The 18,415-nt window shown below is 41.7% G+C and overlaps 1 long non-coding RNA gene across 1 annotated transcript; it reads right to left on the reverse strand.

The window, feature by feature from the left end:
* Positions 1-17,057: 17,057 nt before the first annotated feature.
* LOC134188214 (uncharacterized) lies at positions 17,058-17,493 on the reverse strand. Its single transcript, XR_009971297.1, has 2 exons — positions 17,160-17,493; positions 17,058-17,093 (listed from the first exon to the last, which is right to left on the reverse strand). It is a non-coding gene; the product is annotated as an uncharacterized LOC134188214 (long non-coding RNA).
* Between the last annotated feature and the right edge of the window lie 922 nt (positions 17,494-18,415).

Consider the following 18,415-nt stretch of genomic DNA (forward strand, 5'->3'; position numbering starts at 1 on the left):
ATAGATCAGCTCAGGCCTTGTATCTTTCGCATAGATCGCTCTGCGCACGGTGAGCGCGAGGAAACATGTAGAGGTTTCGTTTCTAGGAGACGGATATGCAGAAGACAATAAGCTGTGAAACATGCAAATAGTATATTTATATATCTTCATACAGAACAATGTTTTAAAGAAGTAGGAATTGTTACTCTAGTTATATCAATGCAAATGATTGTAGTTTTACTTTAAATTAATCTTAATACTCTTTTAACAAAGGTCATTGTAGTTCAGTGTCGTCGTAGCCGTTGAATTCTTTGTCGTCGTCTTTGTCGTTGTGGCTTTCGTCGTCGTCGTCGTCGTCGTCTAGTACGTCACGCATTGCTTCTAGAGTACAATTTTCACAGCTGCAAGAGTCCATGCATAGAAATCCCGCACGATAACATGAGCATCCTACGGAAGAGCAACCCGTTTAGCACTGACAATGAACAAGCAATAGCCGTTCGTTGGGAGCTGGATTCTTGGCCATCCAGTTTATCGTCAGTTCGCCGTCTAGCATTTTCCTTCCTCAGTCACAAGGAGAAGGAATATACGGATTGCTTTCCAAAGCTCGAAACCATACGCCTGCTGGATAGTCTGCCCGATGAATATGTTTCTTTAGTGCATCTTGTACAACGAAGTATGAATTTTACAATTGCTTTCGTGGAGATCAGACGGATTGGGAGGAAACGGCATAGTTTTGGCATTTCCAAAATTGCTTGTCTCAAGATCGTTGCAGCAGCAAAAATTGAGTAAGTATTGCCGGCGATGACATTGGAAAGGCGATACTCATCTGCAGCGTCCTGAGGAGCGTCCTCGTTATCACAGTCGTCTATATTCATAGATCTGCTATCATTCATTTCCTAAATGCGTTCTAGAAGAATACCCAATAATGCAGCACTGCTAGAAACATATTGAGCTTGATTACGTTTCTGCGGGCGGTGGAATGACAATCTGTTGCCAAAGTGCCTGGTTAGACGAATTTGTAGTGCATGTGCGCGGTACCAGTCGGCAGACACACCAATTTTGTCAAGGTTATTTTGTTAGTCGAGCATAAACTGGACAAAGACATGACATTATGCATTTCTTCTAGAATATCTTTTTCAACGTCTTGCGCTAGTCGTTCAAACGCTTGCTTGTGAGGACTGTCCGTTGTCTCGGCATCCCACTGCTTTTTCATTAGTAATTTTTCAAACTTTTAGGTGATTTATAATTTTGTAGCATGAATTGTGATACACTACACCTTTAGCATGTACATCAGCACTTTGAATCTTATACAAAACTTTTTTTGGAGTCGCAATGATTTGCTGCATGGAGAAATGTAGCTGTAGCACAATCAAGTTAGCAACGGTGGTCTTCTCCATTTTTCTTCTGTCCTTACGTTTTGGGTTTTCTGTTGGACACATCAGTCATTTTGTCAAATCGAGACCGGCAAGAGTTCTTCTGGTACGGGAACGGTCATCTGCTTCGCTCGCAGCAATACAAGCTGTTTTTCGAGAAGGACGGACATATGTAGCATTACATTAGCATTCGTAAATTTCATTTGCAGCCAAGTAACGGCCAGTAACTTCCATTGTAACAAACGAAGCTGTGTTGAGTAGTAGTATAGTGGCCGGTACCGTACAGCTTGCAACGTCATCAAAGCCAATGTCAACTTAGTCTACCCTATGCGTAACAAGACAATACGGGCATTTGTGAATGCTACAATACACCTCATCGGCAATAAAGAAATTTCAAATTACAACAATACCACCTTTAATATCTTGTGGTCTACACAACACAAATATGTCAATCTGGTCGTTAGTTTGAACCGAATCACTTTGTTCCTGTAGTGCTTTATTCGTCAATATCACGCTCTAGCAATTCTGTGCACTTACAAAAAGATGGAACTACCAATGGTATGATATCAGGCCAAGCTAGAATGCAAGAGTTTTATCGCTTCAGCCCTACTGAATGTGATATTTATATTGACCTTGGCCAAGCTCCTGATAAATGTTTTTATCTAGCTGAGACTACAGAAAGAAATATTAGTGTTAGTGCACAAAAGCAGGTACTCAGGACATTATCGATGGGTAAAACAGAAAATATTTTTGCATCTACTGCAGAAACATGTGGTCCACGCCTTTTGGTTAATGTTTCCATAAATTTAGCAACACTGCAACGCCGGGGTAAAGAAATTTATCCTTTAAATGAGCGGCTGCGTTATGACTCAATTGATGGAAATGTCATCAGGATATTCTGTGCTCTTTGCTCTAAACACCAGAAACGTCTTCGATGTTTGCTTAATTACAACTCTTCATTTATACAAGGCATTTTTGGGCTGCCTTTAATAAAGACAGTGTGAGGAAGCACGACCTCATACCTGACGATGAGACTTATAACTCACTCACTAACTCTAAACAAAGTGCTGGAACGTCTACAGGTAAGATGACACGTTCTCGAAAAAATAGCACCGGTGAAAACGTCGAGAGAGAGGTGCAATTTCAGCAACAGCTTGTAGACATTACATTCTCTGCAAACATGACTACTATCCACGGTGCCTAACATTAACAATGATAGCAATCTGGGAATTAACAAACTCCTTTTGTAGCTGAAAAGTACCCTATTAACACATTATTTGTTTATTTATTTATTTATTTATTTATTTACTTATTTATTTACCCTGCCCTCAAGTTCCAATTGTAGGCGAAGGTATAAACACGTTTATTGATCACATCTGAACGAAATCAGGAATTTGCAATTTGGAATGAAACCAACGCCGTGATCTACAAAAAACATGCATAAATTGCATATTTTCAATGGCTAAGTTAACCTCCCTCGATGACTCGATCCAGTCTCACTCCGCCCTTGTCACAATTCTTCGACACTAGCTAATCCTGAAGTCCTGGCTTGTATTTCACCAGCGTAGAAAGCGAGGGGACTGGGGAGCTGAAATTCCCTCGCTGAGGGAAGAAATCCAAAGTTTCTGTGCCAGTGGATTTTGCAAATCTTTTTACGGTCTGGCAAGCGAGTAGTTTTTGCTTACTCACTCAAGGTACAGCCCACGCTAGCGAATATCTTCCTATGCCATTGTATGTAAACAAACAGTTGGGCGGATTCTAGCCTGTCTCCAATACGTTTAGGTGGCAGCTGTGTTTTCAATCAATAATTATACATAAACGGTTACGCGTAGAGTCGAGTAGACTCGTATACACATGGATATACAGAAAGATAGAAACGCGTTAATGGCGTCGAAGTCTTTCTACACGCTCAATGTGTTCTTCACAGCGACCGCGGAGGAAAGCTTGGCTTGCGATGCTATCGCTCAATATTGTGAGCTGAGGCCACAATAATTTGTAGGTTTAACCTAGGCTCAGAAACGTCAATAAACATGCACCTGTCGTTGTTGTTGTTCTGACACACGAATTGTTGTCATATTAATTTGATAAGAACTCACTGATAGAAATCGTTTGTTCTCTCGTTGACTGCGAAGTTGGGACGAAACCAGATCCAAAATGTGTTGCACTAACATATTGCTAGTCTGACAGATTTAAGTCTCAAACTTCTGCAATGATTATACTGAAATCGTCTGTCTATTTCGCCTGCAAGTCCTAGATATGACGCTGTATACGCCTTGTAAAACGGAAAGTTCAAGTTCCGTGACAGCGGGTCACGTGTGGTCAGAGTCCACACCTAAATTTCTAGATGGTCTAGCTGTACGTTTTAGATTGGTTGATAAAATTAATGTGTTTCCTTCCGCATACACTTTTACAAGATGAGTGAAAGTAATAACAGATAATAATCTAATCACTGTCAAACGAAATTTGTCATTTTCAGGTTACTACAGTGTACTGTACCATGGTTATTGTTAAACACCCGGATATAGCCTTCGCGTTGTGTTCCAGCTGTTACTGAAATAGCGTATCGCATTTCAACGTTTGTCACGCACTACTGTGAATGCTTTGAGAACGTGTCGCCTTACCTGTAGACGTTCTCTATAGCACTAGGTCTATAGCTAGAGTTAGTGAGCGAGTTCTGTCAGGTACAAGTTTGTCTGCGCGTGACGTACTATCGGATAGTGACGTTACAGTAACACGAATGGTTGCAAGTTGTCTTCTGTCTGATATCAATCAAAGTAGATGCGTGGCTTTGTTTTCGTTTAGAAATGAACAGACAATTAACTCCGCTGTAGTATAGTGAGTCCTATCTCTAAATTCTATTTCCTTTGTTGAGTTAGTTAGGAAAAGTTGTTAGCTGAGGCGTAGGCGACCGTCTGGTCTAGCAGAGGCGGAAAAGAGCTAGGGTACATGCAGTAAGGTTGGTCAGTCACGTGACGTTCTAAGTATGACTAACTCGACGTCTCCTTCAGCCTCCTATGTAACACGTGACCAAATGAATAAGAAAACTGATTATTTACCTACGATATAGAATTTTGCTGTGACGATCAAAATACGATGTTATATACATACATATATATGTGTGTGTGTGTGTGTGTGTGTGTGTGTGTGTGTGTGTGTGTGTGTACGTGTGTGTGTGTGTGTACGTGTGTGTGTGTGTGTGTGTGTGTGTGTGTGTGTGTGTGTGTGTGTGTGTGTGTGTGTGTGTGTGTGTGTGTGTGTGTATCTTGCTGATTGAGGCAAATACGTAACGGGATTTGGTAGACGGTGTCTGCTATACTGGAAACAGCTTATGAATACAGCTTGAATGGCGTCGGACCAGCGCGAAACTTAGGAAAACAACAGTTCCTATACATTTGCAGTTTTGATTAGTACGGAGTTCAAGTTTAGTATGCGTATTGTCAAAACCAGCAAACGCATGGATGTGCACATGGTAATACTTCTTAGTAGTATGGTCTTGTTTATTAGTTTGTTGTATTGGGATTATAATTTTTTAATTTCTCGATGATTGAAATCTATTTTAAAGTTTTGTGCGTAAATCAAAACGTTGAACTTAGGGTCACGACATTAGCTGAAATTGATAGAAAAAGAAGTTACAGGTGCATGGCGATCGATAATTTTGAAAAGGAAGGTCCCAACCACGTTCGCAACAAAGCACACTCTCCCAATTTTGCACAATACGTTGATAATTTTATATTTATTGGATGTAGATAGACCCGATCAATGATCATCATGTCAGTATCATTTTAAATTGAGATCTTTGGAAGTTTTAGTTTTCTAAACGTACGACAAGCCCTACTAACGATTTCACAGCTGGAGTCTTACGCCACACGAGCATATTCTATCAGACTAAGAGAACAATATTCTTGATATCAAATCTTGATATCTTGTTATAACTTTGTATTTTCAATTTCTATATTCGCCATTAAAGGTAACATTACAATCAGAATGTCTAAGACACTAGCAAGTTACCAACGTAGCAACAGGGGGCCCGGTCCATTCGTGCCATGTTTCTGTATCCGCCAATGTAATGTTAATTTAATTATATAGATAAAGCAGATTAAGAATAAAATTGTAAGAGACTGAGCTCAAGTAGTTTTCTAATATTTTAAAAATGTTTTGAAACAGATGTCACTTATTGCTTAATGAATTACTGTTGAATGTGTACGTAAAGAGGTTGCATGCATTATTTCTTGCCCAAATATTTGCGTTTGAGGTACTTGTAGAAGATAAACGATAAATATCCGGCTCTTTTTCGTGGCTGGTGTGATTAACTTGTTTGTCTAGATAACCCTTCGTAGTATGGTCATTAAGTTTCACAATTCAGGACTAATTATTACAAGTCTGTCAAATTGTGAGGCGTTTAAGTGTTAAGGTTCTACCCTGCATTATTGCACTGGTAATCTGTTATAATTACAAGTTAGTTGAATAGCATTATTACTTTATATCATTAACTTAAAATTTTTTGATGACGTCATCAAAAACTGACGCACAACCTTCCTTCAGCAGTAACCCTGTGAGTATCTCTGATATGAGTCTGGATATGTACGTATATAAACACAAATGAGACCAGAGTTATGCTCGTTTGAGGTAGTTTCAACTTCACTGCTTAATACGTTGTACGTCTGTATAAAACTATGCTTCGGTCTTGCTAGATATAGTGTGTAGTTCCATGGTTCAACGGCTGTTTCTGTTTTCGTTACTATCTACTCTAACAATCGCATGTTTTGAGATGTTAGTCCAGCAAACATTATGATTGTAGTTATCTAATCAATTCAATGCAATTTTTCGTTTGTAACTAGTGGCATTTTCATTTTTTGTCTAGTTCAGAGTCATTGTCTTCTGTTTTCGCCATCCCATGCACTACATTTATATCCGATATTAGATTTTGTTTCTGCAGCTCCTTTTGTCACGTATATCTATGCTCACTGATCCATTTTTATGTAATTCGGCATCAATAATTAAGAGAACTGAACAACCAGCTTCTGCACCGGCCCCACTTGGCGCTCCACCTTTAGCAAATTATGACCGCCGTCTTGCCCTTTACCATCACATGGACTAATTGTTTCTGCTGATCCGATGATTCCAAGAGTGAATATCATAACAATTCCGCCACCGTTTCTCCCAACTCCTGGTAAAGCACATCAAGTCAAATTGTATACATTAGTTATACCAGTATGTGTAAACAGACTTTGGATAAATAGATTGAGTACTTGCCAACTTATACCAGAAGAAGAATGTGCTCCACCGTCACCTCCTTCACGACTTGAATATTTATTTCCTAGTCCTCCACCACCACCACCCAAGCTAGCTGCACTACTCAGAGTCGGATCCAGAGGGAGGTTCAGGGGGTTGAAATCCTCTCTTTTTCAAAGGCGTAGTTCAAAAATTTTATATAATTTTACTAGAAAGAAGAAAATTATTAATGCTATAAATAACTGCTACCAGGTAAACTCCCTCTCTTCAAAAATTCCTGGATCCGGTCCTGCTACTCCTCATTGCTGATCCTGTGTAGCTCTTTTCTAAACGCAAATCACAAAACATTAATATGTGTGTTATTGTAACTTTTTATTTTGAGTAGATAAGTAGATCAATTTTATGTCAAATTATTAATTTTTGCGTAACGAAAGATTCTACAAGTAAGTGTAATAAATGTGAATTTTGTGAAATTGATCATGTTCGGGTAGAGTGGAGGGGTCTTTGTTGTCGGAATCTCTACTCTTCAACTGCACGCCCACCATAGTAAAAATAATAAATGACTCTTGTCTGTTATGTTATTAAAGTAAACATACCTTAATGTTTTAATGGATGGTTAATTTGTTTAATTCTAAACTTATATGACTATTAAATGATTTAATGAATTAAATGAATATGCCGGGAAATTAATCCTAATACGGATTGAAGTGAGTTTACTGGTTTTGTATATCATCCACAGATTCAGCAGGGGCGTGTCTAATGATACAACTGGACCCCTTCATTTGAAAAGTTATATTCGCACTTTGAATGTAGTGCTATAGACTATGAAACAAGACTATGAAAGGATTCCGTCTTCGCGCACACAGAAAGAACGATCGTGCTGTTAGTGGTACCGAGCTTGATCTATAGTCTACCAACTAATTTGATTGATCGTCTTCAACAGTGTGACGTAGATATCTTTCCATGCATCTAACAGCATCCCCTATAATTAGTTGCACATTTTCCGTTAGCAGCTGTGAGGCTAAAGGATCCTTCTCTGTTGTAGCACGAATCATGAAGGATGATTGACAGGATTAGATATGTCAAAATTGAGTCTAAAGAAGTAGTTGAGAATTTTATTAGACTCCATTCTAGCAGAATGTTTAAGAGTTCAGGTTATAGGTACCATGAATCTTGTTTGTTGTGTTAGTAAAGAGAACGTACATGTACCTGAAAGTTTTGATGGATTCTTTATTCGTTCAATTCTAACTAATATGCTCATAATAATAATTAATATGCAAGGAAATTAACCAAAACATTGATTGAAGTGAGTTTGCTGGTTGCGTAGTTTATGATTTAGAGATTCAGCTGCTAAGTTGTGTGACTAAAAACTGCATGGACCCCATCTTTCGAAAATACTGTATCCGCGCCAGTTAATAGCCGTACCATCAGTAGCGTATAAGCAAAGGGAAACGTGCTAAGTTACCGTGCTTATTCATACTTGACGATGATTTTTTGTACTAGACAGTAGACATGCCATTGAGTATATACTTCCAAAACTTTAATTAAAAACCACATCAGAGATTTGTATTTAGATATAGAAATGTGCTAAACATTGCAAATTTAGTTTAATTAATATTATTTTTTGCTGCTTTGCGTACCTTAACAACCATTTTCGCTGTTTTCGTATATACCTCCACTATCCATTTGCGCAAGCAGAAATTTTACTTGATCTTGGGTCAACATCTACCTACAGATATACTTGACACAAGCGCAAGCACGCAAATAGCACGCGCGCGCGCGCACACACACACACACACACACACACACACACACACACACACACACACACACACACACACACACACACACACACACACACACAAACACTTATTTGCAACTTTTTCAATCTACTCAACTGCATTACGCGTTAGAACGTACAATGCACGCGTCCTATTGCTTTAGGTAAACTCTGACTGCAGCGTGCGCATCTTGCACTCTACTAGACCACTAGAGGACGGCGTGACTGGCGAACGCACGGCACATCGCACGTCCTATGGGCGGTAGCAATTTATCTTCGCGCTTATGCAATACACACGTCCTATTACTCTATGCATCTTACTCACTCCAGACAACGCAGTTTCTACTCTACGCATTCCCCATACCAGACTCTTCCCATATGCATAAAATGTCATGACCTATTCGTGGAGAATGACGCCATTGCCGCAATGAAGACGTACCTTCCGTGACATACGTATATATGTACGGACGTATTGCGCGTGATGTGTGTCATAATTTCGTCGGCTTGGCAGCGCTAACTCGTCCCCTGGGCTGAGATATCATGTTACCACAACTTATTTGCATCTCAGCCCAGCCGACTGCAGTAGGTCAGTCGTGTCATAATTCAGACGATTTACGATCAGACGATTGAACAAACATTTTATGGTATATATAAAGGAAATTATTTTGCATTCAATTGCTAGTTTATGGGGCTACCACATGCATGCAGAAGCTTCGAGATAATACTATAATTATGCTTTACTTATAATAATTACATAGATCTTTCTATCTTGTATCATCGCGTTTTCAAATTCTGCTTCACCATGCCCTTTACTAACTGTTTATTAACTAATTATAGAAATTAAAATAAGGTAGGTACTGTACGTGATTAAAAGTGAATACTGTACACATTATTTACTTGAAAAAGGATCTGAGGGCGGGTTTACACTAGTACCTAAACCTCTTTACAAACTGCTTTAAGCTAAAATGGTTTAAGAATTGACATGTTTCCACCTGCACTAAACCAGTTATATGTTAAACCTAAATCGCTTTCTGAAACCTACTTCGAAGTAGGTTAATTGAGCAAGGTGGTTTAGGTTTAACTTTCACGTGACAGTAGCGCGCTTGTTTAGATGGATTCTGAAAACGCCAATTTTGCAAATATTGATAATTTTGCCGGAATAGGATTGCCCTAGAGATGTAAGGGTCGTCAGCTAGAGCAAAGAAATCAGCAGCTAGAGAGTGAGAGAGAGAGAGAGAGAGAGAAGGATGGAGAGAGAGAGAGAGAGAGAGAGAGAAAGAGAGAGAAGACGGTGTCCTTAGTCATCGTCATGCAAATTCCTACTAGCAGATGCCGAAGCAGTGATAACCAACAGTTGCCCTGACTCGGAGGCCCAATTCTTCAAATTAGTTAAGGCTCTCCCAGACGGTTTGTTTAGCACATCCCGGATGAGCAAGTTCCTAGTGGAAACAGTCGCTTTCTTGAAGTGGTTTAGTTTTATGCATTTAACTAGTTGCCTGCGTGTGTGTGTGTGTGTGCAAATTTCGTCTCTAGAGCAAGACACGAACCCTCCTTACAGTGAGATTGTGAAATCGGAGCTACTGTATGCGCCAAATAATAGACAACTGGCAAAAGTTAACTTTTACGTTTGCTTCGCTTGTATGTATAATAGGGCGAGTGAGGGCTAATAATATATTTATTTACAAAATGTCTATAGGTAGCCCTAATTTCATACTTAGACAATTGTGTAATCGAAACATGCACATGCTTGCATTGGAATCAAGAGCATTATGGTGTTGGATAGGTTCGTAGACAAGCCGTGCAAGGGTCGACTAATCAGCTTGTGTAGTCGGTGATCACGTTGAATAATTTTGCAATGCCAAACATTTATTTCCTTTTGCGAGACAAACAGCTTAAGATCTATGCGGCAGCGTTATTTCTATTTTAGTCTAGAATGTTACTCAACAAGTTGCAAACAGCGCGTTTACTGAAACATACGAGTCACAGTCACTTTGCGGGTTTGTCGTCTCCAGGTCGTTTCCGTCGTGTTCGTCCATCAGGCATTGCAATAGGTCCAAGGAGCCCACTTGCAAAGTGCATCCTTGCAGCACGGACCGCAGCTGTAGACAGGATAACAGGCGCAAGCAGTACCGACTGGCCAACAGCTGTTTACGTCGTTTTCACGGCAGATTCCGTTGTCACACCTTAAACCGTCCTTGCAAATCTTCTTCAGGTAGTTGTCGCCTTTCCAGGTGGAATTCATCGGAACACAATCTTTTCACCTTTGTCGAGCAAATTGAATGGGCCGATGACATCAAGAGAGTAGGCAATAGCGGCCAAGACGAGAAAAGAAAAACCTTCATGCTCCAACCGTATAGTGACAACAGCACAGAATAAATACGCTGCTCGAATGCAAAAAATTATATTGAGCAAACCATAAAGCACAATCACATGATGTAACCTAACTCAATAAGGCATATGTGTGACAAAAGTCATTTGGTTGGGTCATTGATGTGGATTCGTCGGCTCATTGATGTCGACGTCGGCTAATTGAAACATCACAATGCGCTTTTGACGATGAGCAATAGTCACTATGCACTTGTTTTGGTAGAAACGGCACACCATAGTCTACATCAAAGAGCCGACGATTCGACATCAACGAGCCGACACCAACATCAATGAGCCGACGATTTGACATTAATGAGCCGACGTCGACATCAATGAGCCGACGATTCGACATCAATGAGCCGACGCTGACATCAATGAGACGACGATTCGACATCAATGAGCCGACGCCGACATCAATGAGCCGACGATTTGACATTAATAAGCCGACGTCGACATCAATGAGCCGACGATTCGACATCAATGAGCCGACACCGACATCAATGAGCCGACGATTTGACATTAATGAGCCGACGTCGACATCAATGAGCCGACGTTTCGACATCAATGAGCCGACGCCGACATCAATGAGCCGACGATTTGACATCAATGAGCCGACACCGACATCAATGAGCCGACGATTTGACATTAATGAGCCGACGTCGACATCAATGAGCCGACGTTTCGACATCAATGAGCCGACGCCGACATCAATGAGCCGCCGATTCCACATTAATGAGCCGACTTCGACATCAATGAGCCGACGAATCCACATCAATGAGCCGACCAAACGACTTTTGTCACACATATACCTTATTGAGTTATGTTACATCATGTGATAGTGCTAGATATTTTGTTCAATATAATTGTCCGCATTCGAGCAGCGTATTCATTCTGTGCTGTTGTCACTGTACGGTTTCGGCATGAAGGTTTTTCTCTTTCTCGTCTTGGTCACTACTGCCTACTCTCTTGATGTCATCGGCCCATTCAATTTGCTCGACAAAGGTGAAAAAGGTTGTGTTCCGATGAATTCCACCTGGAAAGGCGACAACTACCTGAAGAAGATTTGCAAGGACGGTTTAAGGTGTGACAACGGAATCTGCCGTGAAAACGACGTAAATAGCTGTTGGCCAGCCGGTACTGCTTGCGCCTGTTATCCTGTCTACAGCTGCGGTTCGTGCTGCAAGGGTGCACCTTGCAAGTGGGCTCCTTGGACCGATTGCAATGCCTGATGGACGAACACGACGGAAACGACCTTGAGACGACAGACCCATAAAGTGACTGTGACTCGTATGTTTCAGTAAACGCGCTGTTTGCAACTTGTTGAGTAACATTCTAGACTAAAATAGAAATAACGCTGCCGCATGGATTATAAGCTGTTTGTCTCGCAAAAGGAAATAAATGTTTGGCATTGCAAAATCATTCAACGTGATCACCGACGACACAAGCCGGTTAGTCAACCCTTGAACGGCTTGTCTACGAACCTATCCAACACCATAATGCTCTTGATTCCAATGCACGCATAGCATGTTGTCTAAGTATGAAATTAGGGCTACCTATAGACATTACTGTAAATGAATATATTACTAGTCCTCACACGTCTTATTAGTAGTAGATTTATACAAGCGAAGTAAACGTAAAAGCTAACTTTTGCCAGTTGTCTATTATTTGGCGTATACCGTAGCTCCCATTTCACAATCTCACTGTAGGGAGAGTTCGTGTCTTGCTCTAGAGACGAAATTTGCACACACACACACACACACACACACACACACACACACACACACACACACACACACAAACACATACAAACACACACACACACGCACACTCACAAACTCACCACACATACACAAAAACACACACACACACACACGCACGCACGCACGCACACTTATTTGGCAAGTTTTTAATCTACTCAGCTGCAACGCACATTGGAACGTACAATACACACGTCCTCTTGCTTTGGTTAATTCAACTCAGACTGCAGCGGAAGCATTATATATTCTACTATACCATTAGAGGATGGCGTGACAGACGACCTCACGTTACATATGAGCGGTAGCATTCTATCTTCGCGGTTTTACAATACAAGCGTCCTTCAGACAGCGCAGATTAGACTGTACTAGTAGGCATTCTCCATCTCAGACTCTTCCCACATACAACGTCATGATCTATTCGTGGATAATGACGCTCCTTCCGCAATAAAGACGCACCTTCCGTGATATACCAAGAGATGTACGGACGAACGCACGCACAAACACGCGAACCTCTGATTGCAGCAGAACCGTCTAGCTTGCACTCTACTATAGACCAGACTGGCAGAGGATGGCATAAAGTGGCTGGCGAGCGCTCCTCACATCCGCATATTCGGTTAATTGAACAAACAAACTCTGGAGCATCTCATTTCAGTCCGCGAAAGTCTCTTTTCTGGGCGTCGGAGGCAATTCGGGCGAAATCTGACTCGTAAACCTTCCGTCGCGTTTAGCGACGAACCGAAACCGCTATCGTGTCGATCGGCGCGTTACATTTATCCAGACAGACCAAAGCGTGAGTTGGCGTAGGACTCAGGCGCGTGATGTATGTCATATTTCCGTCGGCTGGGCTGCGATATCATATTACATGCATCGTTCTCATTCTAGCCCATGGAGGTAGCACGCGTAAATTGTGTCAAGTACTCCTCGGCTGGGCTAGCCTAGTAGATTCACTCGTCGGATGGGCTATCCTAGCTTGTTGCACTCGTTGGCCGAGCTATCCGACTTGTCATGTGATATCTCAGCCTAGCCGACGACAAGCGCGTCAATTGTGTCAAATATGCCATCGGAAGTGAGATCGCCCTATGGTAACTGCCCTCAGGAACAGAAAACGGGTTCGGATGACGTATGCGCACGCGCACGCTATAGCATTGCACGATATAGCGTTGCGTAGACAGTGCGTAGTTCAGGATTTATCAAGTCGACTGCAATTGTAAGTCTCAGTCGATCTCTTGTTTTACATTTCATTTAGCGTGCAAAAATATTGTCTAAACTCAGCAAAATCTTAATTAGTCTATATCTTTACAGGAAAGTAGGTCCATGGTCGCAGCCATTTTAAATTTTTATTGCAAAATTGCTTGTAAACAGCTGTTATTTTCCTCTCCTGCTTTAGCAGATGACCTAGCAACTGGTGGTCTTGGCGATGGCCGGGGCCCTGTACCTTGCTTTGTGCTGGCGGTTTTTTGAAAATTGTGACGTCACAAAACGTTTGTTCCTCATGCTCTCGCAAACCACTGCACTTCTTCGATTCTCCTTTAACATGCGGACTTTTCTTACTTGGAATAGCAATTTCTGACGTTTTTGGTACTGTGTGTGATATAGATATGCGTTGCTGACGTTCATCTGTATAGTTCTTGATCTTATTCTATGGCCCATCCGTTGTTGCGTCACCTGTTGTGACGTCGTGCATTTATTGTGGCGTCACAAACGCTCTGCTCTACCCGTATATACCGCTTCAGATTGATGTAGGCGGGGAACGGCAAAGATGTGCTCGCATACTCCCAAGTTTGAGAGTTTGCGTTGTAGCCACCAAATTACCGAATTTTTGTGATGTCCAAAGTATAGGTATACGCTAGAATTTGTGTTAATTTTTAATTTGCCCGGGTAAAGAACAGGGTACTTAGTCAGTTAGTTAATTATAAGTCTCAGTGTAGAAGTCTAAAATTATATTTGGACTTTGAGGCTGTGTTTCCGCTAGCTGCACCTTCAACTAGTTATATGCATAAAACTAAACCACTTCAAGAAAGCGACTGTTCCCACTGGGAACTAGCACATCCGGGATGTGCTAAACAAACCGTCTAGGAGAGCCTTAACTAATCTGAAGAATTGGGCCTCCGAGTCAAGGCAACTGTTGGTTGTCACTGAGTCAGCATCTGCTAGTAGGAATTTGCATGACAATGACTAAGGATACCGTCTTCTCTGTCTGTCTGTCTCTCTCTCTCTCTCTCTCTCTCTCTCTCTCTCTCTCTCTCTCTCTCTCTCTCTCCATCTCTCTCTCTCTCTCTCTCTCTCTCTCTCTCTCTCTGTCTCTCTCTCTCTCTCTCTCTCTCTCTCTCTCTCTCTGTCTCTCTCTTTCTCTGTCTCTCTCTCTCCATCTCTCTCTCTCTCTCTCTCTCTCTCTCTCTCTCTCTCTTTCTCTCTCTCTCTCTCTCTTTCTCTCTCTCTCCATATCTCTCTCTCTCTCTTTCTCTCTCTCTCCATCTTTGTCTCTCTCTCTCTCTCTCTCTCTCTCTCTCTCTCTAGCTGCTGATTTCTTTGCCCTTGCTGACGACCCTTACATCTCTAGAGCAATCCTATCCCGGCAAATAGTCAATATTTGCAAAATTGGCGTTTTCAGAATCCATCTAAGCAGGCGCGCTACTGTTACGTGACAGTTAAACCAAAATCACTTTGCTCAATTAACCTACTTTGAAGTAGGTTTTAGAAAGCGGTTTAGGTTTAACATGTAACTGGTTTAGTGCAGGTGGAAACAGGTCAATTCTTAAATCATTTTAGCTTAAAGCGGTTTAGGTACAAGTGTAAACGCGCCCTCACATCCTTTTTCAAGTAAATAATGTGTACAGTGTTCACTTTCAATCACGTACCTACCTTATTTAATTTCTATAATTAGTTAATTAAACAGTTCGTAAAGGGCATGGTAAAGCAGAATTTGAAAACGCGATGATACAAAATAGAATAATCTATATAATTAATAATAATTAATAAAAGTAAAGCATAATTATAGTATTATCTTGAAGCTTCTGCATGCATCTGGTAGCCCCATAAACTAGCAATTGAATGCAAAAATTTCATTTATATATATACCATAAAATGTTTGTTCAATGGTATGATCGTCAATCGTCTTAATTATGACACGATTGACGCGCTGTAGTCAGCTGGGCTGAGATGCAAATTAGTTGTGGTAAAATGATATCTCATCCCATAGGACGAGTTAGCGCTGCCAAGACTACGGAATTATAACACACATCACGCGCAATACGTCCATACATATATACGTATGTCACGGAAGCTACGTCTTCATTGCGGCAATGGCGTCATTCCCCACGAATAGGTCATGACGTTTTATGCATATGGGAATAGTCTGGGATGGGGAATGCGTAGAGTAGAAACTGCGTTGTCTGGAGTGTGTAAGATGCATAGAGTAATAGGACGCGTGTATTGCAAAAGCGGGAAGATAAATTGCTACCGCCAATAGGACGTGCGATGTGCTGTGCGTTCGCCAGTCACGCCATCCTCTAGTGGTCTAGTAGAGTGCAAGATGCGCACGCTGCAGTCAGAGTTTAATTAAAGCAATAGGACGCGGGTAATTTACGTTCTAAAGCGTAATGCAGTTGAGTAGATTGAAAAAGTTGCAAATAAGTAGTCTCGCGTAGCCAGACCCCTTTCCGCCGCGGCCTCCCCGGCGAAATGGGGTCTGGTGTACAGCCTTTGATGTCGCTGTGTGCCGCGTAGCCAGAAATCGGCTATCTAAAGACCGGATTTTGTTTCTTAAACGCTTCACTAAAGACGAGACTGGTATGCACGCAATGCAATCCTATCTCAATAGCTTCTCTTGTTTCGTAGAGAACAACTCGAAGACTAGAGCTAGAGTCGTCGCTGTTTGTGAAATCTGCATGTCTACAGCAGCGATTAAACGCGGCCGCGGGGACGTTGACGTCGACAGGCATCGATTTCATGCAGCCATGATCGACGTCGTACGATCTAGCGTTGTGCGCTCTTGTCACAACGGAGACTGAATGTAAACGTACTCGGTGCTGTTTGCTGTTTTTTGACGTCTAAGGCGACCGCATACAGTCCGGAGTGAGCGATGTCTGGAAGGGCTTGGAGCTGCATGACGTCATCGAAACAAGATGAGTTGTCTTTCTGTGTTTGGGTAATCATTTCATGTGTTTTGTGCTTTGCTTTGGTGAACACATACAGTAGCAACCAGGAAGAGACCACGTTGACAGAAATGCTGGACGTCCCAAGGTGGTACAGATTCGATGTGTTGTTTGGAAGAGCTAGATATTACGCGTGTTCCTGCAGCGTAACTTCCAGAGTATGTGGAGCTCCAGGGAGACTACTTCCATCCAACTGTTTTCTCTTGCTCAACAAAGTGATAGCATCTGGTTGTTTCACCAAACACAAAAGCACGTCGACATGTCAGACAGTTATGTTTCATTGCATGATTTATGATCATGCATGCAGCGCTACATGATCTAGAATTTTAGACAGTTATTACAACATGCAGTTATTTATTTCACTGGAAGGTCAAAGGTACAGCAGTTACCACAGTCACAACTAAGTGCACAAACATCACAACAACCACATCCTTTTCCTGCACTGTCTTCACTACCAGCAAATAGAAAATCAGCAAATAAGCACTTCCTACAACAAGTTGTAAAAGTTTGTCCATACTTTTTCATCGAGGATGAAACTGTCCTGTGCAGATGTCCATATACAAGCAGTGCAGTTGCTGTCAAGCCATCTCTTCCAGCTCGCCCAGTCTCTTGGACATAATCTTCAATGAGTCTTGGAGGACTCCAATGAACAATCCACCTAATGTTGGGAATGTCAACACCCATCCCAAATGCTGTTGTGGCTATCAGAACTCTCAATGTGCTGTCTACTTTACTAAATGACATCAAAAATTTTTCTTTCAACTCACTGTGGAGGCACTCGAATACATATCAACTAGACGAAATTCTTGCAAATCAATACAATCTGATGGAAATGTATAGTGGGATCCCAACTTTGATCTGAGTAGAAGATACAGTGACCAACTGTTGTCTATTTAGTACAAAAGACTTAGTAAAAAAACTCTAGACTAGCTATATATGGACTACCATATATGTATATCTATGAATAAATACATGATGATCATGCAGTATACGTATGCAGTGTTGATCGTTACGTAAAGGTTACTCAGGGCCAGGCAGATACTGTATCATATAATGTAAGTAGTAGAGACTTGCGTGTTCCACAGATTGACATGCAGTGTCAAAAGTGAAGTCTGCAACCCAAGCTGCTTCCGTTCATATTACTCCAATCACAACGTGGTCTCTTCCTGGTTGCTACTGTATGTGTTCACCAAAGCAAAGCACAAAACACATGAAATGATTACCCAAACACAGAAAGACAACTCATCTTGTTTCGATGACGTCATGCAGCTCCAAGCCCTTCCAGACATCGCTCACTCCGGACTGTATGCGGTCGCCTTAGACGTCAAAAAACAGCAAACAGCACCGAGTACGTTTACATTCAGTCTCCGTTGTGACAAGAGCGCACAACGCTAGATCGTACGACGTCGATCATGGCTGCATGAAATCGATGCCTGTCGACGTCAACGTCCCCGCGGCCGCGTTTAATCGCTGCTGTAGACATGCAGATTTCACAAACAGCGACGACTCTAGCTCTAGTCTTCGAGTTGTTCTCTACGAAACAAGAGAAGCTATTGAGATAGGATTGCATTGCGTGCATACCAGTCTCGTCTTTAGTGAAGCGTTTAAGAAACAAAATCCGGTCTTTAGATAGCCGATTTCTGGCTACGCGGCACACAGCGACATCAAAGGCTGTACACCAGACCCCATTTCGCCGGGGAGGCCGCGGCGAAAGGGGTCTGGCTACGCGAGACTAGCAAATAAGTGTGTGTGTGTGTGTGTGTGTGTGTGTGT

The sequence above is a fragment of the Corticium candelabrum genome, chromosome 12 (genome assembly GCF_963422355.1).
Source record: "Corticium candelabrum chromosome 12, ooCorCand1.1, whole genome shotgun sequence".
In the NCBI taxonomy this organism is placed as follows: domain Eukaryota; kingdom Metazoa; phylum Porifera; class Homoscleromorpha; order Homosclerophorida; family Plakinidae; genus Corticium; species Corticium candelabrum.